Here is a 24,755-nt window from a genome sequence, read left to right as displayed (position 1 = left end):
GTGGAGCCATGATTAAGATTCAGCTATGTCTGATTTCAAATTCTGCCTTCTTTCCACCGTGCTGCTGTCATTCCTTCTCCCTCCTGGCTGTTATCAGAGCCCTAAGAGAAGGCTTCTTTGTCCAGGAGAACATCGCATTTGCTCCTCCCAGCCCCCGAGCCATGCCCTTTTAATATGGACCCAGCCCTCAGTGTAACCTCCTGGTTGTCACAGCTCCCAGTCCCATTCTGGTTCTCATATGGGCAGGCGCTGTAAATCAGCTCACAATACACAGGCTCAGTTTGAATTTCAGCAGAGTTCTCTAGAAACAATAACCAGATGCAATTCAACTCGCATTGCGTCCACATAAGGAATCCATTCCAAGAAAAGTCAGAGGATGCACTGTGATTCGCAGTCAGATGAATGACTTCTAATCTTCCCTGGGCTCATTTTAGAACTCAAAGAAGAAATAACATCTAGATTAATTTTAGAGTTCAGCCTTTGCATCCGGCCTCAGGAAGAATGCATATATAATTTAGTCCTAGAATGATGACCCCTTAGATCACAGATCACTCATGGGTAGGGACTCCTTCTAGACACCTGCCACACTCAAGGCAATTTCCTCTTTTCAGTTTCAAGAGCAATTTCAGACTTTGCTTTCTTAGAAGCTACTTAGAAAAACCAGGACACCATCCTGGGAGTAAAACAGGATCCTCCAGGAATTACATCATTTATTTTTCAACAAAGATTAATTTAATTTGGTTTAGTTTAACACGAGTGTATGATCGTAGATTTGATAACCAAATAGATGCCTTGACATAAATTTCAGCCTTGGTTTAGCTCTCTTCCAGTGAGAAAAACAAAGACTCTCAACGGTAATTGGTATATCACCCCTCCAAGGGGGAGAAAAAGGCTAGGCTTTCAATTTTCTTAAACATAAAACTTGAAATCCACATATAATAATAAACAAATGGTTTAAGGCATTTTATGTCATAAATGTGCTGCCATTATTTAGTTATGAATTTTCAGGTTCAGGAATTATGCTAAAACCCAAGGGTCATTATGGAATGTCTGTATATTTGATTTCCTAAGTTCCAGATAGGTTTTAATGTGTTCAATGTTATACCACTGCATTCCCCAAGCTATTTCTTTACCCTCAGAGACATGTCCTAATAACAGGCCTCTGTGTCTTCTGCTTAGTGAAAGTGTGAATAATAGCTCCAAAAAGTATGTCTGTCTGTGTGTGTGTGTGTATATTTTTTCACTTTAACATATGTTCCCACATGGCCAAGTGGTTGAACCCAATACAGTTAACAACTTAGGAAGGGATTCATTGAATTTTCCAGGTCTCTTCATGGCCAGAGTTACTTTGTAAGGAGACCCTAAATGTGGAATAATCAACATGTTAAAGTAATCTAGATGTTTATGATTTGATAACTCTTTGGTGCATTGTTTAACAACATGTTTTCAATTTACTTTCCTTCAAATAGCTCCAAATAACCCCGTGATTTTGGATGATTGATTATGGGAATGCTGCTTTTACTGTACATCCAAGGTAATTTTAAAATTACATTTTCTTTTCATTGTTAAGGGGTAAAATCATTTGCAGGTCTTGACATGATTTATCAGAAAAAGGGGGACAAAGGGTCAGTCTTGGCCTCACTCCATTAGAACATTAGCATGTGAGCCCAGAAGTAAAGCATTAGGCTTCGTGGCAGCTGGGTCCTAATCTGAGTGTGCTAAATAATCAGCTCCGTGGCCTTAGGAAATTCATCAAGCTCTTGTGACTCACTTTCCTTCCATATAAAACCAACAAAACAATTGTGATCGAAACCTCCCATAGAGATTATGATTCACTGTAACTGGGGGCAAGACCTAGATATCTGTATTTCTCCTAAGAACCTGATGTTTATAGTCAAACAAGTTTGGAAAATATTAGATTAAATAACTTCTAGGTCCAGGCCTAAAGTTCCATGACTCTAGAACCAAGGCTTCCTGTCTTCTAGACATTTTTCTTTCAACGTAACCATTTTATTACATAATGGCGTCCTTACTTCACCATATAGCCATGTAGATTTCTCTCAAACACTGTGCTCAAGCTTTTATTTAAATGAACTGTTTAATCCTCCTAAGAGCCATACACTGTCAGCATATTAGTCATGGTTATTAATCCTACCTGCTACAACAAACTCCCCAGTCTTAGTGGCTTAACACGTGGAAGTTTTATTTCACACTCATGTAAAATCTTCCTCCATCTTGCAGCTATGTCATCTGGGATAGATGTCCTTCATGGGAAGACAAAGATAGGAGACACTGGATCTTACCTATCATCACAGGAAGTGACTTACTACACTTCTGTTCACAGCCGATTGGCTGAAATAAGTCACATGGTCCTGATCCAGTTAGAAGATGAGAAATGTCAAGGAGTACATGCAGGTCAATTAACCAAAAACGTCCCTGCCATAGGAGGGGGTCTGAATGTTACAGGTTTAAGGAACTGAGGCGCATGAAGGCCAATTAACAGCAGGGTTTCACTTGAAGATTGTCACTGATGAAGAACGTCACGTGGTATTTCATTCAAGAAAAGGGGCATGCGTTAGTCACAAGATGCCAAGATGTGGCAACAACCTAAATGTCCATCACTAGATGAATAGATAAAGAAAATGTGGTATATACATACAATGGACATATTCAGCCTGAACAACAACAACAAAAAAGGAAATCTTGCTATATGTGACTATGTGGATGAGCCTGGATGGCATTATGTTAAGTGAAATATGCTAGTCACAGTAGGACAAATACTGCATGATTCCACTTATCTGATGAATCTAAAATAGTCACACTTATAGAGGAAGAGAGCAGAATGGTAGTTGCTAGGGGCTGGGGGAAGGGAGAAATCGAGAGATGTTATTCAATGGGTATAAAGTTTTACTACTTAAATGCCCCCCCCAAATAAAATAAATTTTATTGATGTCAAGGTTGTCAAGCACAAATTTACAAGTAATAATAATAGAATATAAAATACTCTGTATGCAAAAAAAAAAAAAAAAAAAAGGCATGGCTTCCAAGAATAAAACTTACGTTTTCCCTTAGAGAGAAGAGGGTTTTCTTCCAAATATGTAGCTAGAGGAATGATTTTTTTTGAAGTTGTCTTTGCTACTCTGTCTTTGCATGCTAAACTCTGAAGCCATCTCCCTCCCTCAGGCAGACAGGTGCTCCCACTAAGGGAACATGAGGTCCCGGAGGTCTCTCCCGTAATCTACTTTGAACCTGACTTGCTCACTTCTGTAAAATAGGAATCTCAAGGTGTCGAAGAATCATCCATTTCACCTTAGCCTTTTTAAGCAGTTCTATGCACAGATTATTTCTTCACAACTAAAGCTGTGAAATACCAGCTCTGTCCATTCAAAGCACACCTGTTGTAAATAGACACTTTTTCATTCTTTCTACTTTTTGACCCTGAGAAATCTCTCAATCATTCAACAAATAATTTTAAGGAGACGGAGAGATTCCAAGATCTGTGGAAACAGAATATCAGGAAAGTAAGCCCTGTGCTGGAGGAACATCCGGTCCCCAGCAAAACCAAAACAGAATGAAAACAACAACAAAAAGCAGGCAAGTTGTGGTTAGTGCTGTAATTGACAAGCGTGTAGAGGAAGGAAAGGCTCGAGAGGGGAACAGGTACTTCCTCGGGCTTCCAGGAGTCAGGACGGGCATCAGAGGAAGCAAACGACAATTTCACTGGGCCGACAAGGATAAGGCGTTGTTCGTTAGCTAGAGGCGTAGAATCCAGGTGAGGGAAGAGGCTGAGCAGGAACACTGAAGTTGGGGAGTCCCAGCATTTGGGAGGATGCGGTGGGCAGGGGATGGATGGAAATCGGGGCTTGGGTCCAATGTTCAAGAACCTAAATAACCTTACAAAGAAGTCTGGACTTGACTCTGTGTTCATTAAGGAGCTATCTGAGGTTTTAATCAGGGGTCAAATATGCGCTGCAGAAACTTCATTTTGATGTCCAGGAAAGGTGAAATTCCACACTTGCATCATCTTTGTGTAGCGTAGAGAGATAATAAATTGTCAATCAATATCTGTTTTTCTCTACTTATAACAAAAATCTTAATGGGGTGTGTGATGCTCAGAATGAAGATGACATCGCCCATTTCCTTATGTTGGTATGGCCATGTGACTAAGCTCCAGCCAGTGGAACATAGATAAAGACCCAAGGGAACCTCTTAGTTATTTTTCTTAAAAGACAGCTGGCACACGTGATGGAGTCTCTTGTCTTCTTGCTGCCACTTAGAATCTAGATGTGATGACAAGCTTCTTGGGTCATTTTTTTAAAAAAAAAGATCATTCGAATTGAAAAGACCAACTGAATTGAAAAGGCCAGCTGAATTTTCCTTCATTTGGATTGCTTTTCCACTTTTACCAAAAATCAGCTGGACATATTTATGGAGGTCTATTTCTGGATTCTCTGTTTTGTTCTGTTGATCTATGGACCTATCTCTCTGCAAATATCATGCTGTGTTAGTTACTGTATGTATATAGTAAGCTTTAATGTCAGATAGAGTGATTCCTCCCACTTTATTCTTCTTTTTCAAGATTCACAGCCCATTTTAGGAAATACATTTTACTTTATAAAGTAGAATACACATACGTGAACACACATACATATATGAAATCCATTTCAGGAAAAAGATATATTGATTATTTGTGATGCACTCTGATTTTTTTCTAACCTATTCTGTTTCATTTTATTTTCAATAAAAAGTGCTGGCCATGACCCACTAAACTGCTTTCACAACCATGAATGGGTCTCTCAACTTGCAGTTGAAAAAACATTGCAACACACGGAAATGGGGAGTGGATATTTACCATCGATCCACTGTACCCCCCAGAGAGGAAAACTAGAAGGAAAGAGAAACCTGCTTCACTGGAAGGAGAACGACCGGTGGGGTTGCCCGATTCCTGTTAACTCTCTTTTCTGGTTGGGAGAAGGGCTTGTAAAGAACGTGCAGCCCACTTTCAGAGGCGCTCTCCCTAGGTCTCTAAACATGGGATTGGTTTTCTTTGAAACAGAAAAACCACTCCACAAGAAATTTAAAAGCCCTGTAAAACGGCATTTGTTATCATGCTAATCAGCAGGCCAGTTCTTTTACATGTGTTATCCTCCTGTATCCTCATCCTGTGGTAAGAGATACAGTATGATTTCCATTATATGTACGAGAAAACATACATACATTCTACATAACCCCATAGAGGGTGAGGGGTTTATTCAAATGTGCACAGCCGATGGGCAAGCACAGTCAGACCCAAGCCTGTGTTGGTCTCAACCCTCAGCCCCAAATCTCACGCCTGAGGCTGGGCTGAGGCACCCTGTTGTGATCAGACACCTACAGAGGAAGGAGATGAGCTCCTTTGAATGTTCATCTGAATGTTCTTAAGACGATGATGTAACTACCTATGTGGACCGTGAGGCTGGGGGCCACACCCCCGGAGCTGTACAGGGTCCTGGATTGTGAGGGAGACTTTGTGGAATGGAGCCACCAGACCAGCCCTGAACTACTACAGCCGGTCTTCTACATGAGCAAGGAAAAACTTTTATCAGGTTTAAGCCACTGTTATTTCGGGTTTATGTTACTCACAGTTGAATCTAATCCTAACTGATACACCCACTATCCCACAAGAACAGTGGCAGAAAAATATATATCACGTATCCATCACATAAATCTACTTTTATAAGGGAATGAAGTCAGATTATTACCCCCAATAAAAAGGTGTTTTGCAACATGACCCAGGAATTTAGAAGTGCCGTTTATTCCCTGTGTCTCCCTGTCTCAGAGTCTCACAGACACAGCTCCCTCGGCCTCAGTGGACATCTGTGGGAGCCTGGTTTCCATGGTGTCAGGATATGGAGGTCCAGGGAATGAAGAGCCTCGGAGGATGACGCCTGGATTGTCGAGCTCTGGCCAGCCGCACAATTTGGCCAACCTTGCCATCAAAAGCAAGATGAAGAGCTCGCTTGTTTTCTCCTTCACTGAGTAAGTTTTCCAAGTGGAGAAAGAAAAAGACAATGGCGGAGAAATAGAACAGAAGAAAAATGAAATATAAACAAACTAAACTCTTTACTGAGCAGAAAAGTTCAATTAAAAAAAAAAAAAAGAGGAGAGAAATGTAGGATACTAATTTGAACCATAGCCCCATGTCTAATGCTTTTAGCCAAGCAAAGGAGAGAAATGCAAAAGAAATCTGAGTCAGAGGGAAGATGTCATGGTGAGTTTCAATGGGATGAATTTCTTATTAATTCTAAAGAACACGATGCAACATGGATTTAATTATACAAGTCAACCCACCCACATTCCTCTGTTGCTTTTTCACACACATGGGCTTCTGAGGATGATGAAAGGTGGGTGGAGAAAAAGGAGAAAGGAGGAAACACACGGGGAGGCTAAGGCTACAGAAGAGGCGGCTCTCCTCCAGGGTCCAGCCACTCTCAGCCTCCCCTTTCTAAACATGAAAGCCACAGAGCCCCACCACATCCCAGCAATAGCATCCGACCTTGCCAGTCCCAGCTGCTCCACTGACCTGGCCTGCAAGCACACCTCCATTTTGTTCTGTTTACTGCAGAGAAGAGATTCTTAACATTTTAAAGGATGGAGAGAAGGAATATCACAAGAGGGACAGATAGGAGTTTCAAACAACCTCTCAGCTGCTTTTAATTTCCTGTGGGATGCTCGACACCATCGCACCAAGAATTTCACTAAGAACAAACAAACCTACTAAAACCCCAGAGAGTTTGAATGTATTAGAAAGTTTTTAAAATTTATATTTTTAATAGCAATTATATCTACTTAAGAAGTGAAACATGATGTTTTGACACATTACACATAGTAAAATAATGACTACAGTCAAGCTAACTAGCATGTCCCTCTCCTCTCATATTTATCTTTCTTTCTTTTTTTTCTTTTCTGGTGAGTGCACCTAAAATCTACTATCTTAGCAAATTCCCGGTGTACAATACCCTGTTACTAACTATTGTCATCATGCTGTACACGTTAGATCTCAAGAATTATTCATCCTACAAAGCTACCACTTTGTTGAAACAGCGTCCAGCATTCCCTAAAGTGTCTCTGGGGCGTCTTATCTGTGCTGCCATCAACGGTACCCCCATCTCTGTACAGGTGAAAGTGTTAATGATTTCCCGTAACTGAGACCCCAGTTTCCTCCTGCTGTTTCTTCTCACTTTCAGATAACACCCCCAGAGAATTCCAGCTGTTAGGAAGCCCCCTTGATCGTTCTATGACTTTTGCTAACTCTCCATAGACATTTTTAGACTATTAGACGGAGGCTGTCTCATTTGGGAAGGAATCCAGTGGCAGAGTGATGGACCTATAAAGTCGCCGGGCTTCAGCATCCGAGTGCGGTTGAAGATAAAAAAAAGACAAACAAATGAAATCCCCACGCTAGCCCTTCTATGCATACGGGATACACAGAAGAGAAGTACATGCTGAGAGAACCCTTGAAAAGCTTTAGCTAGGTCTCCATAGGTGACCCCCAGAGTCATCATGGAACTGGCCCAGCAGGGTAGTGGCCACCGCTCTCACCCCTGGGAAAATGGGGAATTGGCAAAATACACTGGAATATGGCCCAAGGAACACCCGGCCTTAGTCATAATCCAAGAATCCAGAAACTGCCTTCAGAACTGCTGCATTCAAAGCCACACCGTGTCTGCTGCGTCTGCACCAGCAGAGAGTGATGCCCTGCGCTCCTGCGTGATACCACAAAGCTCGTGACTGAAAACTGGCATGCCTGCTCAAACCAGGGGCGGGGCGGGGTCGGAGGGCAAAACCAGATGCCTCTGTGATCACGTTCGCCCCATTCCACCTTCTCAGCATCCCAGGAGTGTATCTGGAAACTATATAACATTTGGAGCCCTGGCCTTGAGGGAATACGCCTTTAACTCTCCACTCTTTACAGCATAAGAACGCGTGTTAGAAAGATAGCTTTCCGACATTTTTCAATTGCGACTGATTTTTTTAAAAACGAAATTTATTTTGAAATCATTGTAGATTTACATTCAGTTGTAAGAAATACTGCAGAGACCTCATGCACTCTTTACTCAGTTTCCCCAAATGGCAATGTCTTGCAAAACCATAGTACCATATCACAACTAGGTTTTACAGATATTGGTACAAGATATCTCAGTTTTATCTGTTCATGAGTGCGTGCGTGTGTGTGTGAGTTCTCTGCAGTTTTATCACATGCATAGAGCTTTCTATCGCCATAGTCACGGTACAAAATGCAGGGCACCTTGTTGTGCTCAAAAGCCAGGAGTGACTATAAAGGAATGCCATGGGCCTCCCATCTCACCAACAAAACCACCTGCATCTTCGCTATATTTGTAGCCACCCAGCAAGTAAGTCTTCGACCCCTCCGTTGACCTGGTCCACTCCAGCATAACTGGCTCGGCGTGGTCTCCCGTTGTCCACCTCTCAGTCCTTCCAGGATACCCATGCCTGCTGGGCTTCCTGGAACTGGGGACTGTCCTTAATTGAAGCCATCAGCTTCCACAGTCTAACCCTTAGGTCTCCCCCAGGAGCCATTCTCTAAAAGTAGCTTTGATTTTAAGCTCATAAGTCACATGTTGTTCCAGAGCTGACATTTAAAAAAAAAAATTTTACAAGCCCTTTCCAATAAAAAACGTTTGTAACCAAAATACAGGATAAACCAAACTTTTAGAGTCTTTGTTACGAGTGGGTGCTCGGTCATGAAAGCCAATGGTCTAAGTGGCCAGGGATGGTACCTCCTCTCTAGCAGTCATACCGAATCTATCCACAGGGGACGTTCTGAAAAGAGGAAAAAATCAGCTGTAAATCTTCAGAGATTTCGCTATTTTAAACACTAACAAAGTGAGAGGCCACAAGTTTTCATGTGAACCTGCCTTGTTATAGGGCTGGGTAGTTCTAGGATTTGGGACAAAAGAGGTCTGAATTCCAGAAGCTCTGGTGGGTTGTGAGTCATTGGAAGCAAATTTGATCCTTTTTTCTTGGTTCTGAGCTGAATCGGGGTACATGGTGCACAGAGGAGATGCAGAGGGAGTTCTCGGGGGGCCCCCATTCCATCAGGGTCTTCTCCCTGTCTTTACCACTCCTGTCCCCCTCGGTCTCCACCTCCCCACAGTGTAATTTGCCGTTTAATGCATTCTCTGAGCTTTTAATTTGAACAACTTCATTTTTTTCTAACACTTAGCTGTCTTTAAAGTGGTTTCCCTAACATTCACTTTCTACGCTAGGGCAGTTGAAAGGGACGAATGGTGTAGTGTTTTGCTTTCCCTAATTCAGCCTTCGTGAGTTAGCAGGTGATCATAGTTGCTGTGGTCCCCAGTATTTCATGCATTTCAGTCTTAGAAACCATGAAGCTTTGGTTTTTCCAGTAGAAGATACCTTCTTGTTTTAGGATATCCTCCCAGATATTTCTGGGAGGGAGGTTGCAGACAAGAAATGAGAAATAGGAAAGAGGGGAACTCACTCTCTGCTGGCATCATCCACTTGCCCCTATCCTTAGGAAGTGGCCTTGCCTACTGTACACAAATCTGACTTATCTTGTACCAACCACACTTGGCTCCTTCCTCTATTTACAGCAAACACACATTCTCAACCTCACTCTCCTGTTTTATATCATTTCACTCAGTCATCACTTCCACTCTTCAACTGAGAGACTTTCTGTTTACTTTGACCAACTCACATGATGTGAGATAAATGTTCAAATCCCTCTTTATGGGCATTTAAAGATTGCAACACTACTTTTACAAGGCAGCTCTTTGATTCCAAAGTGGATAAGCTGCAAAGCCACAGTTGGGCTCCATCACGGCTGCAAAGGGACAGAGTCCTGAAGTTGGTTTTTGCTCATAAAAAGGTAAACAATGACACACAGATTTGAAAACACATAGAACCAGGTACGCCCTGCAGAATGCTAGTAGTGTCCATCAGACTGGTATCACTGTCCTGGCATAATGACCTTCAGAGACCAAGTGTAGACTCACAAGTGCTAAGAGTTACCAGCCAACTATATTGCATAACCAAACCCATCTAGAGTCACAGCACTGGAAATAAGTACTAACATTTATCGAACACGTAGTAGATGTTCAGCGTAGCTCTGGTGCTGTACGCGAGTTCTTAATCTCATTCTCACAACTATTAGGATCCATTCCACTTTTCAGCTGAGGATGTCAAAGCACAGAGAGGTTCTGCCACTCGCCCCAGGTCACACAGCCAGAACATAGCAGAGCTGGGATTAAGCCCCCCAACCTCTGGCTCCAGAGGCCCTGCTCTTAGCCACTGTACCCGGCCACTTCTCCCAGGAATGCCTCCAGCAAGCCAGCGCTCACTGTTCCTCGAGGGAGCTATTTCTGTTGCCTCCCAGAACTATCAGGACACTTCTGTTGTTGAGTTAATGTGTCCCTCACTCCTTAAGTCTTTCTTCCATCTCCAGAGCCATCCAGAACATTGTTTTGTTTCCTTTTATTCTCCTAACAGGCTCCAGAGATTTGAAGATATCAATTGATCCTGTCAGTTGCACCTGAATATTCTCTTTGTGGTTAGTGGAAGCCATCCCATTCTAAAGGAAAAACTGTAGCATCGGATAATTGAACAGCTCGCCACTCCTCCAGCTCTAGTCGGAAGCCCAAGTTTAAAGTTGGGTGTAAAAAGCATTAGGGATAATCTCAAGGCAACGGTAAGATATGCTGATGAATATTTGTGTAGCTACTCACAGTGTCATTTCTATTATCCACAAATTAGGAATAACTCATGTCCAAAATAAGGGAATTAATAAAGGATAAGTTAGCCATGCATCATAATACGCATTCATTAAAATGGATGCTTTCAAATAATAACTAAGGATAGGAAATTCTCATAATAATGTTCATTTTTAAGAGTAGGATTTAAAACATTTAGAGTACTGTCTTAATTTTGAAAAACACATTTAAAGTGTTTTTAAAAACCTCATATATACATATACTGAGAAAAAGGGAAGAAATAAATGCACCATTCTACTAATAACAGATTATCTTTTATCTTTTCTTCTAAATACCCTGTATATTTTCTATGGACTTTCATAATTTTTGAAATCAGAGGGAATAGATTGTCATCATTTGTGTGTGTGTGTGTGTGTGTGTGTGTGTGTGTTTGTTTTAAATCAGATGTGTCCAAGAATCACCTCCAGCCAAAGTTGGATTTGAAGATTGGGGATGGGGGAACAACATTGAAATGGGATGTTTCTAACATCCGTTTGATCGCAATGTTTTGGGTCCCAAAATGCATTTCGACTCAGCGGTCAGGGAATGAGAGCAGCTGGGCCTTTCCCCCTCCACACTCCTCCTCCTTCAGTCTCCTAGTGGACAGTGTCAGGGCTCCCACCCACACAGGGTTGTCAGATAAAATGCAGGACACCCAGTTAAATTCAAACGAATATTGCATGGGACATACTTACATTAAAAAATGATTCCTTGTTTACCTGAAAATCAGATTTAGCTGGGCATCTTATATTTTAGCTGTTAAATCTGGCAACCCCGCATGCAGATCCCTCCGGATTTCCTCTTTACCGTTTTTGTGAATGTGACAGTGGTGCCCTCCTCCCCTACCAGCCCCTCCAGGAGAAACTCCCTTACTAAATCACTCACCCAGGGATCCTGCTCAGGACGTGTTTCTGCAGAAACTGAATTCAGGAGAAGCGCTCTCCTCCCTCTTTTGCCCCCTTATCTCTTTTTTCTGTTTCTTCATCTCTCTCCCTCTCTCTCTACCTAGTTTTCAAAAATTGCTCTCCTTTATTTTTTATGGATTATCTAAAAACTAAATATCCTCAAGATTTTTCCCAATGCATGAAAGTATTCCTCGGACAAACAGTAATCACAGTACGAAACTTGCCCACCAGAGGCCCACTAAGAAGTGGCCTGGGCCCAGTGGGCCTCCTGGCAGCAGGGCACACCCACATCTCTGGGGGAGGGGGGAGCCGAAGACAGCTCTGATGCTCAGACCTTATGTGGGGAGTTCTAGTCTCCCTAACAGCCCTCCTGTAAGAGCTAACTCAGTGAGGAGTGGCCAGAACCCAGCCAAAGATCAGCATCTGAACTGGTGACTTGCCCTAACTCTCCCTTCCCTTCCCAGTTGGTGGGTTCCCGGATTGTCTGAGGTTAGGTATAGAGGACAGGAGAGTCCCAGTAGTTATAAACACATTTGCTTTCTAAATCTTCCTAAATCATATTCATAACATCAAGATTGTTAAATTTTACTGTTAGGAATTATTCCCTCTGTTCTCTGGTTCTTGTCTGACAAATAGTCCCTGGGGCAGATGGCCTTAACTGGGCAGGTCGACGCTGCGGGAGGGGATAGGAAGAAAACATTTGTGTTGCTGAGTATCTTACATTGTGGTAAGTCAGCAGGTGTAGCAGAGGCAACATGAAAGAATTCAACCAGAAAATCAGCCCAAACTAAATCAAACCTCATTCCAGCCTTTTTCTCCCCTTTACTGTACTTTCTGAAAATTGCTTTGGAAAGACACATTCTCCTAATCTCAAGCTGATCATCCTCCAAGTTAGGAATAAATCTAAAGCCCTGAATAGCAATAAAGGACACAAACAGCTCAAGCAAGGAAGCGGTATCTGCTAATCATGAATCAGGCAACAAAGAGAGGAGGAACTATCAGGAGGCAGAAGGGAAGAGATAGGAAAGTATGCTGTCACCAATTTTTAGGTTTGCAGTTGGGATGGACAGAGCAGGAGCAGCAACCCATTTTGGACATGGGGAGTTGGGGGTCAATGAAGAGAAGATGCAACACTCTCTTAAAATGTTGTCTTTAATTTCCTCCATGTCGCCCATGGTTTCATTTAACTGCTTGTTGTAAGTGGAAATATCATTCTAGTTAAATTTAAATGATAAAGAGCTGGTTCCACTGGCTGGGGAGTTATAAACAATCTCAGGGTTAAACATTTTGGGGTAAGTTTAGAGAGGCTGACATAGTGCAGAAGCATAAGATACAATTATTCATTTACTCATTTTACTAATTCATTTGGCAAATAATTTTTGAGTGTCTATATGGTTCCAGGCCTGTGCTAAGCAACAGAAAGCAGAGAGATGAATAAAAGTCAGCATATGCCATCAAGATGTCACCATGCACAGTACCCAGCTATGTTATAGAGGATAGTGTCATGGCCACAGCAGCATGAGTGGGGGAGACTTGCTCTAGCTGGAGAGGTTGGGGATGGCTTCACAAAAAAGATGCTTCTTCAGGAAGCAGAAGATAATCAAGTGTATCCTTTGAAAGGAAGAGCATCCCAGAAAATGGAACTTTGATAAGAACCAGGATCCAGAGAAGGCACAGCATAGTTGAGAAATGACCAGACTTAAGTGTAAGAGGACCCCAGAGGACCTGAAGAAAGGAAATAAGAAAAGTAGGCAGGGGCCAGATCACAAGGCTCCTTAGTTCATGATATAATATTTGGACATTATTCTTTGAAGATGCAAGTCATTGACTGGTTTTTAGTGGGGAAAGAGTGACCAAACATATCACATATTAGAAAGATCACTCCTGTATTATTGTGGTGAAGTAATTACAAGGAGGCCAGGGTGCAAGCTGGAAGTCTGTTACATACTCTAGGGAAATGAAAATGGGGTCAGGACTAAACCAGTAGGACTTGGGGTGGGAAGAAGGGAAGCTTCAAGAGGTTGGATGGGTGCAGAACTGAGGAATTAGACAAGGTACAAAGGAAAGGAAGGAAAGATGATGTCCAAATTTGGGGGTTGGATGTGCAATAATAAGGCAGACAGGATAGAGAGGAGGTTTCCAGGGGATTAAAGAAGTTCAGCTGCAGATATGCCAAGCCTGAGGTGCCTGTGGGCCAGCCAAAGGGAAACATCTTTGTGCTGGTTGGTGGAAAGAGGTCTGGGTCAATGTATTATTTGGGAATCAGGTCTCTGAGGCTGTGAATCAGCACTGTCCTGACCAGTAATGTTTAAGGGGTAGGAAAGAAAGAGTAGCCAGTGAAAGAAACTGAAAAGAATCAGCCAGAGGGTTAGGAGAAGACCCCTGATTGCCAGGAGGTAAGAAAGACAGAGTATCAAGAAGGGAATGGCTAACTTTGCCAAATTCCTTAGCAAATAAATCACACTGGGCAGTTGGATTAAAGTCTGACTGCAGGATGGCCACTGGCCACAAGGAGTCAGATGGTGTTCTAACCCACAGGAGAACTTTCTAACAATCAAAATACCACTAGTTCCCTGCACACTGTAGGCTCTTGGTAAATATTAGCTAAAGTCAGGGATGTTTAACAAGGGGTTTCTTTGTCTGATGAGGGTTGCACGGGAGCTCCCAGGGCAGAGGTGGGCTGCCTACCAGACAAGGATGTAATAAAGGAGAATCTGCAATGGATGCGAAATCTGTACGAAGGAACGCCTTCTGACACTTGGACTGCCAATATCTGGTGTGAGTAGTTTTCATTTTTGTTTTTCTTTAAATTTTAAAATGAAGTGACTTTGGGCAGATGAAGAGTGAGCTCCCAGGCCATCACTTACTCACCAAGCCATTTGAGGTAATGCTCGTAACCCTGTGTCACATTTCCTGCTCTGTAAACTTGGGGCATATCACCTGTCCCATCTACTTCGCAGAGAACAAATGTTGTGCTTTTGAAGTGTTTGGGAACATTCAGAGAAAGAGGAGGTAATGGAACAGCTCGGGCCTGGGAGATCTAAGCCCGGCTTGGCTACTACTTTGCTAGGTCATCTGAAGCAAACTAGTTTCTTACATTTAGAAAATGAAGTGGGTAGAAAAGAGGATGTCTAAGATAAGGGCCATCTTCAGTTGCTTTCAGGTTGTGGTGTGATGATCAGCTCTTCAGCGTAATCACTGCTGTCACCTTGGCCTGGTGCAGGGGCCGCGCAGTGTGGAAAGAGCTTCTAAGACACACACTGACTCGGCTGGTCCTCCGCACAGTCCAGTGCTGGGCCTGGGGGAGGGAGTCCATGATGGCCTGCACCTTCCAGATGACACCGAGGCTCCAGAGGGTCTACTGTGACAGATCTGGGGTCACAAAGGGTGAGTTCTTTTCCCCCAAATCCATGCTCTTTCCACCTCCCTATAGAATTGTGTGCTTATACCAGGCATGATCAATTGTGAGGCAGACAGCCTCCATTGCTGAGGAGGGGGGCAGACCCCGCCTTCAGAAGGCCTGAGTGAGGGTCCAGTCTTCAGCCCGTCTCTAGTGTACACACTTAAGAAGTCTATTTCCCCTTTTTGGCCAGATGCTCAATTTCTGCACACACAAGAGGGGAGCCATCCCACCCTGCAGGTTCCCAGGCTGGTTAAGGGGCTGAAATGAGATGAGGGAGGCAGGCGGGGAGGCTCTCCTGCCGGCTGACCAACCGCATGGCGATGCCCTGCTTTCCACGCCTGTGCCGTGAGCTGGCTCTCTCCTCACGGCCTGGGCAAAATACCCCTCAGAGGGACTGGACTCTCCCTCCCAGTCAATCCAAATATTTAGCTTCGAGCCTGCCTCCGCTGTGCTTTGGCAAGAAGCGTTGGAGGAGGAGGCTGCTGCGAGGGGCGCTCCTTTGAAGCCCTGGGTGTCCTAGTCGTGTGGGGCCTGGGCCAAGCGGGTTGAGCTTTGAGGCCCGCAGCAGGGTTGAGACACTCTGGGGGCTGCTGACTTGGGCTGAGGGGACCCAGGGCCCAGATCCCTGCACGGCCCTGGGCTACGAAGGAGCTCTCTCAACTGAGAGCGGCCTCATGCACCTTCTCAGCCAGCCCTGGGGCCGCCCCTCCCCGGGGCCTCTGCGTGCCCCGGGAATCACTGGACTGCCCTGGAGGGTGCCAGGGGATCTTGGCTCTGTCTCTCTCTCTCTCTCTCTCTCTCTCTCTCTCAAGGATTTATTATTGAGCCCTGTAGTGAGTTTCTCGGGGTGCCCACTCACCGTCGCTGCCAGTGAACTGCTTGGGCAGTGCTTCTATACGCTTCTAGCCCCTGAAACTTTAGATTCTGGATTCTGTTTCTACCAGGAAACATTGGACTCCTAATAACTTAAAGCTGATTGCTCCCAGGTCATTGGGGGCCCCCCGTACCACTAGACCATCAGGCGAAGAAGGAGTTGCGGCACCCACAGTTGTAATGAACTCTGGTCGTAAGGAGAAAGGGCTGCTGTTTCACAGAGAAGAAGCAGGGTACGTGTGGCCCCAGGTCATCCACTAGCCTCTTCTGCTGTGCCCAGCCCTGACGAGATGCATAAGCTTAAAGGCATGGTGACCCTGGACTCAGACCCCTAGAGGTGGGTTAATGCATGAGGCAAGCCACCTAGATGGGTGATGCTAGCCAAGAGAGGGGAGGAGAGCGATCCTGGAGCATGGGGGACGCAGGAGATGATGAGTCTCGGTCACTTTGGGGACCAGTGGTGGTGTGAGAGCTGGAGGGAGTCCCGCTAAACCTCTCTAGGATGTTTCCTCGGGAGCTGTGATCAAGCAGAGTCTTGGAGGAGCTGTGCCTGGGGGAACTGACCTTAATGTGAGAAGCCTGGGTACCTGAGCAGGAAGGAGCGTTAAAGTTATAGATGCCGTTCGAGCCTCCAGGATCCTCTTTCCTGGGCCTGTGCGCCCGTTTCTCACGGCTTCTCCCTTCGCTACAGAATTAAGTTCTAAGGATTGGAAGCCACATCATTGAGGGTGTTAGGCACCTCATCCTGCCCTCTCCCCCGACCCCAACCACTCTCCCCGACTCCTCATACCTCAGCCAATGATCCCCTGACACAGAATTACAAAAGCATCACGCTCTGTTGTCAAGGTGGGACGTTGTTAAGGTGGGATTCACACTCCAGAGCTCACGTGGGGTCAGGCTGAAGGTGGGCCCCAGCGGAGATGACAGCCTTGCTTAGCTCCTCTCTTGTCAAATCCTGTTCACCTCATTCTTTTTCTCCTAGGTGCACCCTCATCCCCATTTCTGTTCCTAGGCACCAGCCTTTAAGTCAACCCCATCCTCTCCAGGCCGGGCATCCTGCAAGGCCCTTTATGTGAATTATCTCGCACGATCTCTGGTTAAACCTGTGAGATAACATCCTCATGTACCTTTATTATTAAGCTGAAGAAACCAAGGCTCAGAGTAGTTAAGTAAGTTGGTGAAAGTTGCACAGCTCATACTCAAGTCTGAGTCTACCTCCAATGCCCCTGGCTCTCACCCTTATTCATTCCCGCAGAAGAAATAGAAATAGTATGGCTTAATATCAGAGGAATAGTGGTAAACCCTGTCACTGAGGACATGGCCTGGGTAAGGAGAGTTAAAGAAGAGAAGGTGCTGGAGAGGCCCCAGGGAGGCAAGACTAAGATGTGTGAACCCCCGATATGCCATCAATCAAGAGAACACCTCAGTTAGGTAACCTCCTAGTCCCTGACAGCGCCCACACCACGGCTGAGGGTAAACATCAGAGACGGAGCACGGAAAAGTCCTGCAGCTGGAGGCAAGTAAAACAGAAGGACCCTTGAGTTTCCATCCAACCCAGTACCTTGACGATCATGAGGAGGATTCCAGGGCTCCTTGTAAATTGCTTAATCCCATAAGGACCCGTCTGACAGCCTCGAGTCTGAGTCACTGCAGGACCACTGGTCCAAACCTGGGCCAACATTTACAATGAAAGGCCCTGCGTGCTCTGTCTCCGATGGGGATCCCAGAGGACAGAGAGAGAGGGATCCGGCTTCCCTTCAAGAGCAACGCATGTAAGTGTCGAGTTTTCTTCCATCGGAACATGGAAGGAGTCCTTCCTCATTCAGGGAGGGGTTCAGCAGAGGAAGCACTAATAACGATGGTGCCGGCGACAGTAACAATTCTTACTACGTGCCAGATACTGCTCCAAGCAGTTTGCATGACAAACTCATTTGATTTTATAACTATCGGGTAAGTAGTTACGATTATTATATCCATTTTAACAATGAAGCAATTGGGGCATAGACAGTGATGCGTGGTCTTTTGAGAATGCACAGTAGAGTTTTCCAGAGGCGACGTGATGTGTGAAATTACAGTAGACTGAATGCAGAAGCAGATATGAGAGTCAGGGCTCTTCTGTTAAAACAAACATTAAGTAAATTGATTTCTTTCTCATAACTGCTTTGTAGAAAGTTATAGTTATTTTCATAAAAATATATTATTGATATCAAAATGTAATGATTTTTAATGATTATTAGTTCATTTTAATGAACTAATAAACCTTCAAAAATCATCCTCAGTTTAGGCTCTAATGTGTTAAATATCGATTGACAAAATCCACGTAAACTTTTGAGGTCTATAGTTCTAAGAGTGCAAAGGTGTTCTGAAACCAAAAAGTTTGAGAATCTTTACCTGATTCCATTCTTTAATCCAGAATACCTCCCATGCTTTCATTTTAGCAAAATACAATTTGAGAAATAAAACCTGTGGCATGTTCACTGGTGCTTGGTCAAATGTTTTGTCCTGATTATTAATTAGCTCAGCTGTCACTGGTCCTTCAAGATGGACTGTCTCCCTTCCCCTCTGGAGATGACTCCTCCCTGAATAACTAAGTAAGTAGTGAAGATACTGAGAGAAGCTGGCACTTACACATTAAGAATGTTACCTGCTCTGCTGGACTCAGAGGGTCGGGGGAGATAGTGAGAGGAGTGGAGGCTGGAGAAGGAGTTCAATATTCACGTGGAAGAGGAGGGTCTCTGCTCCAGGTCTGGGTGTGTCCTTGGCTGCTGTGGAAGGGCAGGAGGCAGAGGAAGTTGGACATGCTTTTCCTCAATGGCCTTGCTCCTGTCATCTGTCTCAGAATTGGTTGTGGGGGGAAAATGCTACACCACACCGTCTCCTCCTTTGGAGTGACCAAGATTTAGGTTAACCTCAGCTTAAGAGCATGGTTGAAAGGAAATGGGGAATTGTTTTGGGAAACAAAAACCCTTAAAAACAGAAAAGTGATGACCCCGATTAATAGAAGGGGCATTTTTCTTTTTCTATAGCTGAACATTTTCTCAGATCTTTCTGTTAAGATGAATCCTTTGAATAGATTGATGTTCTTGGGGAAGAACATCTACCTCAATGGTTGCATACTCAAGTATAATTAAATGATTAAATGTGGAGTCATGTGGTTAGTGTTTTTCGAGGATATGTTTACCACTGTATCTGCAAAGGCTAGAGCGATTCCTGGCACATGGAGGTACTCAGAAAAGACTTGTTGAGTGGAAAGCAGGAGAGAAGAAGAAGGAAAGAAGGAAGGGAGAGTGGAAGGAAGGGATGGAAGGAAGGAAGGGTTTCTTTTTTCTGGCTGATCAGTTTTAGAAGTTCCACTTGTGATACTATTCCATAAAACAGAAACTGGAGATAAGAAAAAAAAATCAATTTTTTCCTACTAAACTTATAGAACCCAAAGCATTTCCTAAAGAGAAGAACTGTGCTTATGGAATGGTAACATGTTCCTAAAGAAAAATGATCCCTCGTGCAAAAGCGCGCACCCACTGGCTTACTAAGGGGACGTGATGCTTTCACTACGGCAAATTCAGAAACATGGGACTCTCCGACTCGCCCCTACTCTGGTGGATGCTTCCTTCTGCCACAGTGGCATCGTAACTGAGTCCCGTAGTATTTGGGCTCCTCCTCTCCTAAAACGGTTTACTTCTGCCTGCTCCTTAACAACAGGGGTTGAAAGGAAATGTGTGGATTCAGAAAAAAAAAAAAACAATACACCTCAGAGCCACCTTTAAATGCATTTTCCCAAGGCATAGCAAATATCCTCGGAATTTGTTGTGAAAATCTGACCACATCCTAGTTAGCATGAGGTTAAAATTAACTGTAACATGTGTTTTAGGGATCTCAATTTGCAAAATATTAATAGAGTTCATGGGCAGTTAACTGCAATAAAGGGAGGAAATGAAGTTTATAGTGTGAGGCCCTGGGGATGACAGCCTTCCGTACCCCTGAGCATGTTTGGATCCCAGAACTTGCTGCGAGGTGGAGGCCATAGAGGGAAGATGGCAGGAAAGCTCGAGGTTAACTTCATGGGGCTCCTTCTCTTGCCTCCTAGGAGGGTGCAGTGCCTTGGAGGCAGCCTCACCCAGGCCTGGCTCCTTCCTGCTGATTCTGGAACCTTCTGATTCAGCCCGAACTGCCAAAGCAGAGACCCTGAGCAAGACCCACAGCCGCTGGAACATCAGGAGAGAGCTCTGACCCACACCTTATGATTCCTCTGAAGAGGTAATTGTTCCTGGGTTTGGCTCTCCAGGTGAATTGCTTAGGTAAGAGACAGTCATGGAAGACATTGTGGGTGGAGAGTCAGGAGATACGGATGTTTCTTTCCTCTGTTACTGATTCTCTTGTGGCCTTGAGGAAATCGCTTCTCCCCTCTGGACCTCTGCTTGCTTGTGTCCCCAGGGAAACGGTGGGCCTAAGTGGCCTGTAGGGGCTCTTCCTACTCTTTATAGTTTAACGTGAGTCTGGCCCTTGCCCCTGGACCTTCTAGGAAGCCCTATAAATAATGACGACTAAGGACACGATTCAGATGGTGCAGCTGGAGAAAGTCAGTGCAAACTAAACTAATCCTGGTAGGGAGAGAGGTGGGCTTTGGTTCAAAGCCCCAATAGGAGTAGAATGAGTGGAGGGGAAAGAGGGGGTTTCAGGGAAAGAGAGGGCTCTGGGTGAAGGCCTGAAGTGTGGAGACACAGCCTCTGATGTGAGGGTCGCTGGGGAGAGAGAGGTAGTTGGAGCAGACTGAAGGAGGAAGCACAAGAAGAGAAATATTGTGGCTTTCCCAGGACTTCGTGTGGGAAGGGAGGAGTCTCTGGGCTGTCTGGGGACCCGCTGCAGTGTAGTGTGTGGAAGCCTTTTAGGACTTAGAATGTCAAAGTCCGTGGCTGGTCTAGGCTCTTTCTGACGAGGGCCCACCGGCCTTGCTGCATCATCACTGAGCTCTGACCCGCTCATTGGACTGGCCCGTGTCCTCCCGCTAGTCCCTTTCACACTAGTTCCTTCACAGGCCTGGGTTATGCTCACTTGCTGCTTGCAGAGTGGGGGTCATTCTCCTTTTGCGAGAGCCTCCACGGAAAGGACCTGGATTGATGGCTTTCCATGGTGCTGGTACAGAAAATCTTTCACCCTTTGGTTGGCTTCCTCTACAGATAATTAGGGTTCATTCCTCTGACCCTTGAGGGGGCTTAAGAGTACCCAGGACTCAAGCCAGTCCTGCTCATGATAAAGGCTATCAGGAGTCTTTAACCAGCTCTGTCTTCTGGCCAGTGACGCTTAGAATATCATGCACCCTTGTTGGGGTCCCCTGACTATGTCTGATGCCAGGCACTCCCAGTGGATTCTAATCACTTTGGCCACAATGAGGTCTGAAGGTTGGAGCTCCCCAGGTAACCCTGTGATGTCTCTACTCCCCTTCGCCTTGCCCAGAGGGCTGAGATCTACCCTTAAACCTATTTCTTAGTCATGAATTCCCAAGGCCCCCCAGAGAATCACAGCTCTGTGAAGAATTCAGCACATTTATCTGGGGTGTTGATATCCTGGGTCATGTTTACCAGGGCCTGGATTCTTTGCCTGACTGATAGATGCTCTGATGGCAGTCACCTCTGGGTGATGACTAAGGCTGTTAGAGAGCCTCTCACACCCATTTTCTTAGATCCACTCATGTCATGTGCCCCTATCCCCCCCATCAAGTTCATCACACATTCTTCCTGCTTAAACTTGATTCTTGGCCCTTGATTTGCAAACAGTAGAAGCAAGAGTGGCCCCACAGAAATATCAGAAATAACTTTGTTATTCTTAAGACCTCATTTCACTCTCATTAAAGATCTTCTTGAGAAAGAATCTTATGATGCTAGCTCATATCCTTTATGGTTATTATTTGATAACTACTTGATAAAATATTTTAGGCTTATAGTCAGTTGCTGTCAATCTTCAGAACACCAAGAAATGAAAGGAGATATGTAAGGTTGGCTTGTTCCTTTATATGCTGTTTTAATGATGTCAGTAATTGCACAAATGTAGTCTTTTTAACTGTGCACACTCTGTGCCTTGGTTTATCTACATACAGTCCATGGCCAGAGGTAACTGGTCTTCTAAAGAGAATGTACACATGTCTGAAGCATCATCAGAGCTACGGGTCCTGCCCTGGCCTGCCACCCCACCCCCTCCGCCCAGCACCTGCAGACTTTGTCTTTCCGAGTCCAAGGCAAGGGAACTGCTCAGACCCGCTATGTATGGAACCTGGAATTTGTCCTTTCTCACAAGTCCTGGGCCTCAAGGAAACTGGAATAGATCTTGAGTATCTAGGAGTCTACTGGACGGCAGGCCTTTCAACCCCCAGAAGTGTGCCAGTCACAGGTGGAGGCCAGTTGCCGTGCCTCGCCAAGCAAAATAGCGTGGAACTAGTCATTACTGAGTAAATGGAACCCTTTGGAACATACGAACTGGACCCCCGACCACCCCCTTTGAGGGCTTCTACATTACATCTTCCCTCAAGACACATCCAGCTTTTGTTTCTGCAGTGGGCCCATGTGACAGTGTCCCAGAATGCTTTCAATGCCTGAAAAATAGCTGGTTGAGCCTTAAAGTTTTGGACTTCTGTTGAGTTTGTTATGATCAAGGTGAGGTTTTTAGCCTTCCCATTCACTCACAGTCCAATGAGAGAGGCCATCCATGAGGGCTGACGCATCCCACGGGAAATCACCAGCAACCCTAAATAATTCAGGCCTGGTCTTCCTTGTACAAGTGAGAATGTGGGCAAAATTCTTTCTGATTCTAATCTCTGAGTCCTTCACATATCTGTTCTTCTAGCAGATTCCCATAAGCAGCCCAAATTCCTCTGAAGGGTACCACGTGCACTGAGGTCCTGAAGGCTTTGGGGAAAACCAGCTTTGGAGCTACCGGGGATGTTCACACACTAGGGAGGCTTGGCAGAGGCACTATTCTAAGTAGCATTTTCAAAACAAGGAGGGACTCAGATTCTTCTCGTTTGGGACCAAGAAGAATTGCTAGTTTAACTCAGAGGATCACAATAAAGAGCCTTTTGAATGATGGGTAAGGAGGAAATCACAGTGATTTTGCAGTAGGCAGCTCTGGGTTCTAATTCCTGCTCAACCACCTGCCAACTCGGAGGCCATGAGCCTTTTTCTGTATTTCTCTTGGCCCTGATAGCTTCACCAATTAAATGGGAATAAAAAATGCACCTCAAGGAGTTACTGAGAATTATGGCCATAGTTACAAAATATCTAAATAGAATTTGGTACCCAGTAAGTGTTCAATATATAGAAGCTATTTACTACAGTAAAGGAGCGTGAGGGGCAGGTTACTAGATTTTCTTTATCATTCTTTCTGGATCTGAGAGATTCCGAGGGAGCTGATGGAACCAGGGAGATGGCCTAGTTAGTTCTAGGAAGAGCTACAACAAAACCTACTTTTCTCACAAGCTTCAGCAGAGCTAAGAGGAGTAACTGTCCCAACATTTGAACGAGAGCAAAAGGCTGAATTCAGGTTGCAGTCGTCTTGCAGACAAGCAGGATCCCCTTATCACACATCCCCCACCATATACGTGCACAAAGGTGCCTGGTGCTTTCAAGTTCACAGATGCACGCGGACACACACGCACACATACACATTTACACGCGAAGCCTCTCCCTCTCTAAGCCTGGCTCCTGTCTGTGATCCCTGTGACAGTGTTCTTAGGCTCTTGGGCTGTGCCACGGGAGAAGAAACTGATGTTACAAGCTGGTTGAATTCTAACTCATCAAAATAGTTCGGGTTACCCCCTGCACTCCTTTTAAGGCATTTTAGGTTTTTTTTTTCATAGGGTTGGGAAATCATGTTTCACCAGTAATAAACTGAGTGGAACCCCAAAAGAGCAAAGCTCAATTTCAAACTCAGAACTGAGGAGGTCACAATGGGTCCTATCACTGGAAAATCACCAACTCCCTTTCCTCAGCAGAGCAAGACATGTTCTGGAGGAAAGGGAGAAGGCTGAAAACCAAGCACAGCAGTTTCTAATATTTTTCCTCTTGACTTTTTTTAATTAGTGTTGACTAGCTTAACGAAGCAATTAAGGGGCTTATTTGCTTTCTAAATCACATGTGAAATTTAAGAAACCTTGACATAGAAGAAATATTTGTCCCCAAGATCTGACCCCACAAGGGATATCAGTTTGAATATTCAACAACTGCTGGAAAGTGAGGACAACTGGCCCCGCTCTCCGATTGAGGCCCAAGAGAAACAGACACCGTGGTAGCCAGCCCTGCGCCAAGAAAGCCCCGTAGGTAAATGGGTGCTTCTTGAATGTGTTTCTGACTTCCACTGAAAACAACGATAGTTAGCCTTTAATAATAATGAAATTTAACAAGAACATGAATAATGATGTCTATTGATTCCTTATGTGCCAGCAGCTGCGTTTTGCACTTATGTTATTTCAGTCTGAGTCTGTAAGTTCCCCTCCCCCGCCTCTCTAAACTAGAGCAAGGAAACAGGGATTCAGGGAGGTTAACTGGCCTGCCCAGGTTCCCACACCCCACATGGACTGGATTTAAACTTTTTTCATTCTGAGACATGTGGTCTTTCTATGGTATTTTACTACCTCTCCTTGTGACAGTTCTTACCATGAGAATTGTGGCCCGAGTATGCTGAAGGTTATTAGATAATTCCATTTGTGCATGTATGCTTACATTTATATTTATACCATGGCATATATGAACAGAGTATTATTAAAATTTGTTTTTTAATTTTAATAATCATATAATCAGATTATCTATATTA

General features: G+C 44.5%; 2 long non-coding RNA genes across 18 annotated transcripts in view; one reads left to right on the top strand and one right to left on the bottom strand.

The window, feature by feature from the left end:
- LOC123614631 (uncharacterized) overlaps nt 1-24,755 on the bottom strand; it is a 432,359-nt gene that overhangs the window by 75,227 nt on the left and 332,377 nt on the right. The window lies entirely within an intron of this gene.
- The window catches only part of LOC105062943 (uncharacterized), a 283,500-nt gene that overhangs the window by 246,940 nt on the left and 11,805 nt on the right, over nt 1-24,755 (top strand). For 7 of the 17 annotated variants that reach the window (XR_012499237.1, XR_012499244.1, XR_012499247.1 and 4 more), the window contains 5 exons: nt 1,470-1,534; nt 5,819-6,018; nt 10,513-14,455; nt 14,831-15,064; nt 16,067-20,210. This is a non-coding gene — a long non-coding RNA (uncharacterized LOC105062943). The remainder of the gene's footprint in view (nt 1-1,469; nt 1,535-5,818; nt 6,019-10,512; nt 14,456-14,830; nt 15,065-16,066; nt 20,211-24,755) is intronic. The other 10 variants (XR_012499234.1, XR_012499240.1, XR_012499245.1 and 7 more) reach the window with 9 other exon arrangements.

Source organism: Camelus bactrianus, chromosome 15 (genome assembly GCF_048773025.1).
Source record: "Camelus bactrianus isolate YW-2024 breed Bactrian camel chromosome 15, ASM4877302v1, whole genome shotgun sequence".
In the NCBI taxonomy this organism is placed as follows: Eukaryota; Metazoa; Chordata; class Mammalia; order Artiodactyla; family Camelidae; genus Camelus; species Camelus bactrianus.
The sequence above is the reverse complement of the archived record's forward strand: the minus strand, read 5'-3'. Positions and strand labels throughout refer to the sequence as shown.